The sequence below is a fragment of the Kogia breviceps genome, chromosome 7 (genome assembly GCF_026419965.1).
Source record: "Kogia breviceps isolate mKogBre1 chromosome 7, mKogBre1 haplotype 1, whole genome shotgun sequence".
Lineage (NCBI taxonomy): Eukaryota > Metazoa > Chordata > Mammalia > Artiodactyla > Physeteridae > Kogia > Kogia breviceps.
In genome coordinates, this window is record NC_081316.1 from 11773441 (window position 1) to 11782436 (window position 8996).

An 8996-nucleotide genomic window follows, 5' to 3' on the forward strand; every position below is an offset into this window, starting at 1 on the left:
ATGCCACTCACAAGTCGGCGGAGAGACGGAGCGGTGGTTGGAGATGATTGGTTCCGGGAATTGTCTGTGAAAGCAGGAGCGTATCAATGTTAACCAATGAAAGAAACAGGTTGAGAAAGGGGCAGGCCAGGGCCGCCAATAAAACCAGGGAAGGGCACTTGCGGGGCGTGCCCGCCTGCTTCCACCTTTGTGGAAGTTTGCAAGAGGCGAAACCGAGTCAGCTTCTTAAAAGCGTTTTTTGTTGTACACGCAGTGTTGGGAATCTCTCTCTCTCTGAGTTAAGTGATTCTCAGTAGTCAGCCCGTGCCTACGTCTCTCCCTTCTAGGGCCCCCTTCTAGCAGCTGGCTCCAAGCTGGAGGCCTGAATTCCTGGGGAGCCCAGAAATGTCTTACCCAGTTTCCTCCTGAATCCACCATCCTAATTCCTTTGCCTGGTTTGCTTATCGTCGCACCACACCCCTTATCTCTTGGTTGTAGACTGTCATAAGCTTCTCCTAATTCTGTTCCAAGAGTTGCTGACCCAGCTGTGAGGAGAAAATAGACTGGAGAAGACCTGACTTTTCGTGTACTTCCGACAGGCGTCTCTAACAGTCCTAAAGGCCTTTGTTGGTTTTAGCATCATAAGCGCACATGTGTATGCTTAACTTTGCACAGAAAATAGTTATTTTATATAAATTGACTTTGTTCACATGAAAGTCATAAATTCAGTAACTCATTTTAACATTTAGACGTTGTGAACTGTTGTTACAAACGGAACTTTGGGGGGAACCTGGTATCTGTTACATTTTGCTAGTTTTGCTGGACAAGAGAAATAGCTGTTAGACGTTGTAAAACAAATTGGTTTTTCTTAGCAATGTGCTTCATGGTATCAGGAAAATAAAATATTTCTTAAAAGATCCTTTTTCTGAAAACGTTTTTAAAAGTAAAGAAATATCTATTGAATTCTGGAGAGAGAATGCACTTTGAAAATCTGCAGTTAGATGTAGGCTATTTGGGATTAATTGTTGTTTTAACTCAACTAAAGTGAATTCCTTTATGCTTGAGTCCTACCTTTGCTACTTACTGGCTCTCTGGCTTTGAAAAAGTCATTTAAGCACTCCAAGCCTCAGTATTCGTTTCTGTTAAATAGGAATAACGCCTTACAGCGATACTGTTGTGATTAAATGCATACGAACGTGTTTGATCAACTAAACAGCTACAAAAACGTAAGGTGTTACAGGGGCTGGGGGAACCAGGTAAACAACATCCCCAAGGAGACAATCAAGTAAATAAAAAATGTGAGACATTCTAGAAGACAACTGGTTTTACAGAAGATAAGATATAAAGATTAAGGAAAAGTAATATAACAGAGTCATGTGACTGTTGTAATTTTTTTTAATTTAAAAAAGAAACCCACACAATCAAATGCTTGACTGGATTCTGGTTCTGAAAAAACAAACAAACAAACAAACCCAAATAACTGCTTTTCAGACATTTGGAGGATAACTGGGGAAATTTGAAAATGGACTGATATTAGATGATCTAATACCAGTAAAATGCAGTTATTACATTTGTTCAATGTATTTGTTCAATGTATGTATGTTCAATGTAGGTATGATGGGATGGATATGAATGAAAGCATCTTTAGAATCTGGAGAAATAGCCTCTTCAATAAGTGGTATTGGGGAAACTGGACAGCTACCTGCAAAATAATCAAACTGGACTACCCACTCACACCATATTGAAAAATAAATTCAAAATGGATTAAAGACTTAAATATAAGGCCTGAAGCCATAAAACTTCTAGAAGGAAACACTGGCAGTATGCTCTTTGACATAAGTCCTAGAAATATTTTTTGGGATATGTCTCCTCAGGCAAGAGAAACAAAGAAAAAATAAACAAATGGGACCTAATCAAACTTAAAAGCTTTTGCACAACGAAGGAAATTATCAACAAAATGAAAAGGCAGCCTACTGAATGGGAGAAGGTATTTGCAAACAATATATTTGATAAGAGGTTAATATCTAAAACATACAAAGAACTTGTACAACTCAACATCAAAAAGCCAAACAACCCGATTAAAGCATGGGCAGAGGATCTGAATAGACATTTTTCCAAAAAAGACATACAGCTGGCCAACAGACACGTGAAAAGATGCTCAAAATCACTAATCATCAGGGAAATGCAAATCAAAACCACAATATCACCTCACACCCGTCAGAATGGCTGCTATCAAAAAAAAAAAAAAAAAAAAAAAACCCAACAAATAGCAAGCGTTGACGAGGATGTGGAGAAAAGGGAACCTTTGTGCAGTGTTGGTGGGAATGTAAATTGGTGTAGCCACTATGGAAAACGGTACGGAGGTTTCTCAAAAAATTGAAAATAGAACTGCCATATGATCCAGCAATCCCACTTCTGGGTATTTATCTGAAGAAAATGAAAACACTAATTCAAAAAGATGTCTGCACCCCCGTGTTCACTGCAGCATTGTTTAAAACAGCTAAGAGATGGAAACAGCCTGTCTACCGATGGATGAATGGCTAAAGAAAATATGGTATACACACACAATGGAATACTACTCAGTCTTAGAAAAAAGGGATGAACATTTGAATTTGCAACAAAATGGATGGACCTGGAGGGTATTGTGCTTAGTGAAGTAAGTCAGACAGAGAAAGGCAGGAAAGAAAGTATGTTATCACTTATACGTGGAATCTAAAAAAAAAAGAAGAACAAACATAACAGAAGCAGAGTCATAGATATAGAAAACAAACAGGCACTTGCCAGAGGGGAGGGGGCTGGGGGAAGGAGAGAAATAGATGAGGGACATTAAGAGGTACAAGTTTCCAGCTGCAAAATCAATTAGTCATGGGTATGAAATGTACAGTGTGGGGAATAAATAATTATGTCATATCTTTGTATGGTGACAAATGGTAACTAGACTTACTGTGGTGAACATTTTGAAATAGATAGAAATATCGAATCACTATCTTGTGTAACAGGACCTAACATAGTGTTGTAGGTCAGTTATACTTCAAAAACAAACAAATGAATAAACAAATTCGTAGAAAAAGAGATCAGATTTGAGGTCACCAGAGGCAGGGGTGGGGGAGGAGCACTTGGGTGAAGGCAGCCAAAAGTCACAAACGTTCAGCTATACGATAAGTACTAGAAACTGTAATGCACAACGTAATCGATATAATTAAGACGTATTATACGTGAAAGTTAAGAGAGTAATTCCTAAGAGTTCTCGTCACAGGAAAGAAAATACTTTTGTTCTATTTCTTTCCTTTTGTATCTGTATGAGATGACAGATGGGTTATAAACTTATTATGGTCATCATTTCATGATGTATGTAAGTCGAATCATTATGCTGTACACCTTAAACTTACACAGGGCTGTATGTCAATTGTATCTCAGTAAAACTGGAAGAAAATAAATAAAAACAAAGACAAAAAAACCAAAATTGAAGAAATCTTGGGAGTCTGTTGATTTCTTTTGAAATGTTCAGAAAATGAAAGAAAGAAAGAAGGAAGGGAGGGAGGGAGGAAGGAGGAAAGACGGGAAGAAAGAGAAAAGTAATACAAACTTTGAAATGCTCACACACACATATCTATATATCTACATCTGTGTATCTGTATATCTATATATAAAGCAGATCGGCAAAATGTTAGTTGTTGAATGTTGGTGAGAAGCATGCAGGTATTTATTGTATTAGTAGATCTACTTTTACTGTATACCTGAAAACTTTGTGTGTGTGTGTGTGTGTGTGTGTGTGTGTGTGTGTGATACGCGGACCTCTCACCGTTGTGGCCTCTCCCGTTGCGGAGCACAGGCTCCGGACGCGCAGGCGCAGCGGCCATGGCTCACGGGCCCAGCCGCTCCGCGGCACGTGGGATCCTCCCGGACCGGGGCACGAACCCGTGTCCGCTGCATCGGCAGGCGGATTCTCAACCACTGCGCCACCAGGGAAGCCCTGAAAACATTTTCAAAAGGTTTTCAAAGGGTGAGTTGAGTGAATGTTGTTGCCCACTGCTGCCTCTGAATACAGTCCAGATTTCTTAGCCTGGCGAGTGAGCCCTTTGACAATCACTTCTTTCCCAGCTTCTCTGACTCTTCTGCCTTGATATACTCCACACTCCAGTTAAGCTGATCCCTATGTCCTGTCTACATTTGCACCCTCCCTCCACAGAGTCAGCTCTGAATTCCCTGCTTAGAATAATGGCCCCTTCCTCGGGACTCATAGAATTTCCTGTGATGTTCATTGTCTCGCTCTACAGTTATTTATGTTCCTGCCGTACCACCCCTACTCGAGGGTGAGTTCCTCCAGTGTTTCATCTTTGGTTCCCTCATGACAGCACACAGCCTAGCATATTCATTCATTTCACAAATATGAACTGAGCATCTCCTATACAATCTACAGGCTTTTGCCAAGTGTTGGGAGCGGAGTAGTGAATGTACAGGTAGGCTCTATTTCCTCATGGAGCGTACAGGATCTTGGGGGCAGGAAGGTATTAAACTAGAAGCATACAAACGCATACGTACAGTGTTTGCATAGAGAAAATATGTACAGTAATGATATACCTGAGGTAACATGGAGAACAACCAAGGTGCTATGAAAGAGAAGGACGGTGTAACCTGTTTCAAACAGGGATTAAACTCACTTTAAGCAACTAGGGAGGAGTCAGAAAAAAAAGGAAAGGATGGAGATAGGCTTTCTTGTGTGAAGACCTGAGGGGGAAAAGAGAGGCAAATACCTGAGGTCGAGTGATTAGAGGTGGAGAGTGTAGATGTGAAGGGCCTACAAGTGCTCCTGAGGAGGGTGGGTTTTGTAACAGGAAGCAACTGAAGGGGTTAGAGTGAGCCCGTTTCTTTTTTTGGACCCACCATGCGGCATGTGGGACCTTAGTTCCCCGACCAGGGATCCAACCTGCACCCCTTGCGGTGGAAGCGTGGAGTCTTAACCACTGGACAGCCAGGGAAGTCCGTGAATTTGGGTTTTTAAGATTCTACATATAAGTAAGGGGCTTCCCTGGTGGCGCAGTGGTTGAGAATCCGCCTGCCGATGCAGCGGACACGGGTTCGATCCCTGGTCCGGGAAGGTCCCACATGCTGTGGAGCAATAAAGCCCGTGATCCAAAACTACTGAGCCTACGCTCTAGAGTCCGCGAGCCACAACTACTGAGCCCGCGTGCCACAACTACTGAAGCCCACGTGCCTAGAGCCCGTGCTCCGCAACAAGAGAAGCCACCGCAATAAGTCAGCACACTGCAACCTTGCCGCAACTAGAGAAAGCCCCTGCACAGCAACAAAGATCCAATGCAGCCAAAAAAAAAAAAAAGATTCTACGTATAAGTAAGACCATAAAGTATTTGTCTTTCTCTATCGGACTTATTTCACTTAGTCCATCCATGTTGTTACAAATGGCAGGATTTCCTTCTTTCTCATGGCTGAATAATATTCATATGTAAATATAACATTTTCTTCATCCATTCATCCATTGACACACAATTAGGTTGTTTCCATGTCTTGGCCATTGTGAATAACGTTGCAGTGAGGGGTGCAGATGTCTTCGATGTACTGATTTCCTTTCCTTGGGGTACATATCCAGAAGTGGGATTGCTGGATCACATGATAGTTCAATTTTTAATTTTTTAGGAACCTCTATACTGTTTTCTATAGTGGCTGTACCAATTTACATTCCCACCAACAGCTATGCACCCCTTTCTTTACAGGTCCACTTGTGCTTTTTAAAAAAAAAAAAATCATTTGGAATTCTACCCTATGGTCTGGTGTTTTATTTTACCTATTTATTTTAGTATTTATTTATTTATTCATTTACTTTGTTGCGTCAGGTCTTCGTTACAGCTCGCAGGCTCCTTAGTTGTGGCTCACAGGCTCCTTAGTTGTAGCATGCAAAGTCTTAGTTGCGGCATGCATGTGGGATCCAGTTCCCTGACCAGGGATCAAAGCCGGGCCCCCTGCATTGGGAAGACAGAGTCTTATCCACTGCACCACCAAGGAAACCCCCCCACTTGTGCTTTTTACCTGCTTTTTCATTACTGTTTGCCTCCAATCTATCTTCCCGAATTCTCCTCACACAATAGCAGCCAGAGGTTTATTCCTACAAGTCTGTTCTTTACCTGAGTTCCCTGCTCAGTAATCCTCAACAACCCCCGTTGACTTACAGGCTAAAGTCCCAATTACCCACCTGACTGTCTAAGGCCCTTCACTACTGGGTTCAAACTTTCCTTTCCTATCCCATTGTTTTACTCCTCTGTTCAGTCCAGACTGGTTTACCTGCCAATCACCAATGCTTTGGACATTTTCATGCTTTTTAAACACAGGCTTTTAAAGACCAGTTTTAGGTACACAGAAAAATTGAGCCAAAAGTACAGAGCATTCTAATATCCCCCATCCCTGCACACACACGGCCTCCCCTACCATCAATGTCCAGAGTAGCACATTTGTTATAACTGATTATCTCCCAAAGTCTATAGTTTACATTGGGGTTCACTCTTGGTGTTGTACATTCTGTGTTTTACAAATGTATAATAACATGTATCCACTATTACAGTATCATGCAGAACAGTTTCCCTGCTCTAAAAACCCTCTGTGCTCCTCCTATGCATCTCTCCCTCCTTCTCCCTGAACCCCTGGCAATCAGTTATCTTTTTACTGTCTCCCTGGTTCAAATCCTGCTTTTGCTAAGTGAATGCAATCTTGGACTGTTGGGAATTCCCTGGCTGTCCAATGGTTAGGGCTCTGAGCTCTCACTGCCGAAGGCCTGGGTTCGATCTCTGGTTGGGGAACTAAAATCCCACAAGTCATGCCGTATGGCCAAAAAAAAAAAAAAAAAAAAAAAACAACAACTTGGACTGTTCACTTGACCTCTCCTAGTTTCCTTATGACCATATTAATAGCATCTATTTCTCAAGGTTTGGGGGAAGGATTAAATAAAAACGCATGAAATGTGCCTGGTCTATAGTAAATAATCAATAAATGCTAACTGCAATTATTAATTATTTAAGATTATATTTGCAGCACAACATAACTCATCCAGTTGGGACCCACAGGTCTTCCTTGGGGGTATGAGAAACCTAGAAATACTGGAACTTTATATGAGGTACAAATGGATTAATAAAGTGAGGGAATAGCTTTTACTGAGTGTTAAGCACTTTTACAAATGTAATTTCATTTATTCTTTGTCACAATCCCAGTTGCTTTGCTATCCCATTTACAGATGGGGAAATTGAGACTCAAACAAGTAAAATAACTTATGAAAGCAAAGCGAGCATTCAAACACAGATATGAATAGGCCTTCAGCCTTGGCTGGCTTCATACTGCTGGTGGCTTGGAATCTTTTTGTTTCTTAATAACAGAAACTATTCAAATAATTAAGTCATGTGTCATCCACCCCATGAACTGATGTTTAGTTAAAATTGATAACAGAAAATAGAATTAGTTTCTTTTATTTTTAAAAAGTATCACTAGCCCTGCCCCTGTTCTTGTTCCTCCCAGGAACCTGTAGCAACATTTTAACCACCCTCTTTAGGCTACACACACCCTCCTGTTTCACATCAGATAATCATGCATTGCACTTCAGAGAAAATGGAGGTTGTGGGTGGAGAATTCCCTTAAATTTGTAATATTTTTTTAAAAAGATTATTCAAAAAAACTTTTCCCCAATAGCAACTAATGAGCTCTAATATCGGATGACTAAAAAAAATCCTTTGTAATAATTAGGATTAGGTTTATTTGCAAGTAACAGAGGTCCAATTTATGTTGGTTTCAACACATAAGAGTTTATTCTCACATCGAAAAGAAATGCAGAGGTAGGCAGCTCAGGGTTGGTATGGTAGCTCACTGAAGTCTTCAGAGACACAGCCTCCGTCTTCTCCACTGTGCATTGTTACTATTGTTGAGATTATCTTTTGCCCCAAGATGGTTGCTGGAGCTCCAGTCATTACAGCTTCATTCTAGGCAGCAAGAAGAGGGAAGGAACAAGGACAAAAGGAACAAAAGGAACAAAAGGAACAAAAGTTCCTTTCTTTTAAGGAACAGTTTTGGAAGTCCCATACAACATGTCTGCTTCTCTGTTAGATGGAGAAATGTTGGGAAATGATTGTAAATGTAATCCAGTTTTTCTTTTTCGGCCACTCACTCACTACAATATTGGACAAATCATGTCCATGCTCTCTCTCCCCCTTTTCTTCCTTCCTTTAAATACAAACTAAAATATACTCATTATAAAAGACATAAAGGGTTCAGAAATGTAAATATAGAAAATCAGAATTCCCCATAATCACACCTTCCAGAAATGACCATTGTTAACAGTTTGATACATATTTTTCTACTATCCTATGGATTTTTAAAAATTAAAAAAAATTAATGATGAAATATATGACACCTAAACTTATTAGTTTTCCAGGACTGTCATAACAAACTACCAAAGACGGGGTAGCTTAAACAATGGAAATTTATTTTCTCACAATTCTGGAGGCTAGAAGTCTGAGATCAAAGTGTTGGCAGGGTTGGTTTCTTCTGAGGTGTTGACGTATTTATTTTTAATTTTTTTTGGTTGTGCGACATTCAGAATCCTAGTTCACCTACAGGGGGTCAAAGCTGTGTCCCTTGCAGTGGAAGTGCAGAGTCTTAACCACTGGACCACCAGGGAAGTCTTGAGGTGTTGACTTTTAGATGGCTGTCTTCTCCTTGTATCTTCACATGGTCTCCTGTCTGTGCCTGTGTCTCCTCACCACCACTTCTTGTAAGGACACCAGTCATATTGGATTAGAACTCACCTAATGACCTCATTTTTTTTTTTGGGGGGGGGGCCATGCCATGCAGGATCTTACTTCCCCAACCAGGGATTGAACCCGCACCCTCGGCAGTGAAAGCTCAGAATCCTAACCGCTGGACTGCCAGAGAATTCCCCTAATGACCTCATTTTAACTTAATGCATCTTCAAATGTGCTGTCTCCAAATATGGTCACATGCTGAGGTACTGAGAGGGTTAG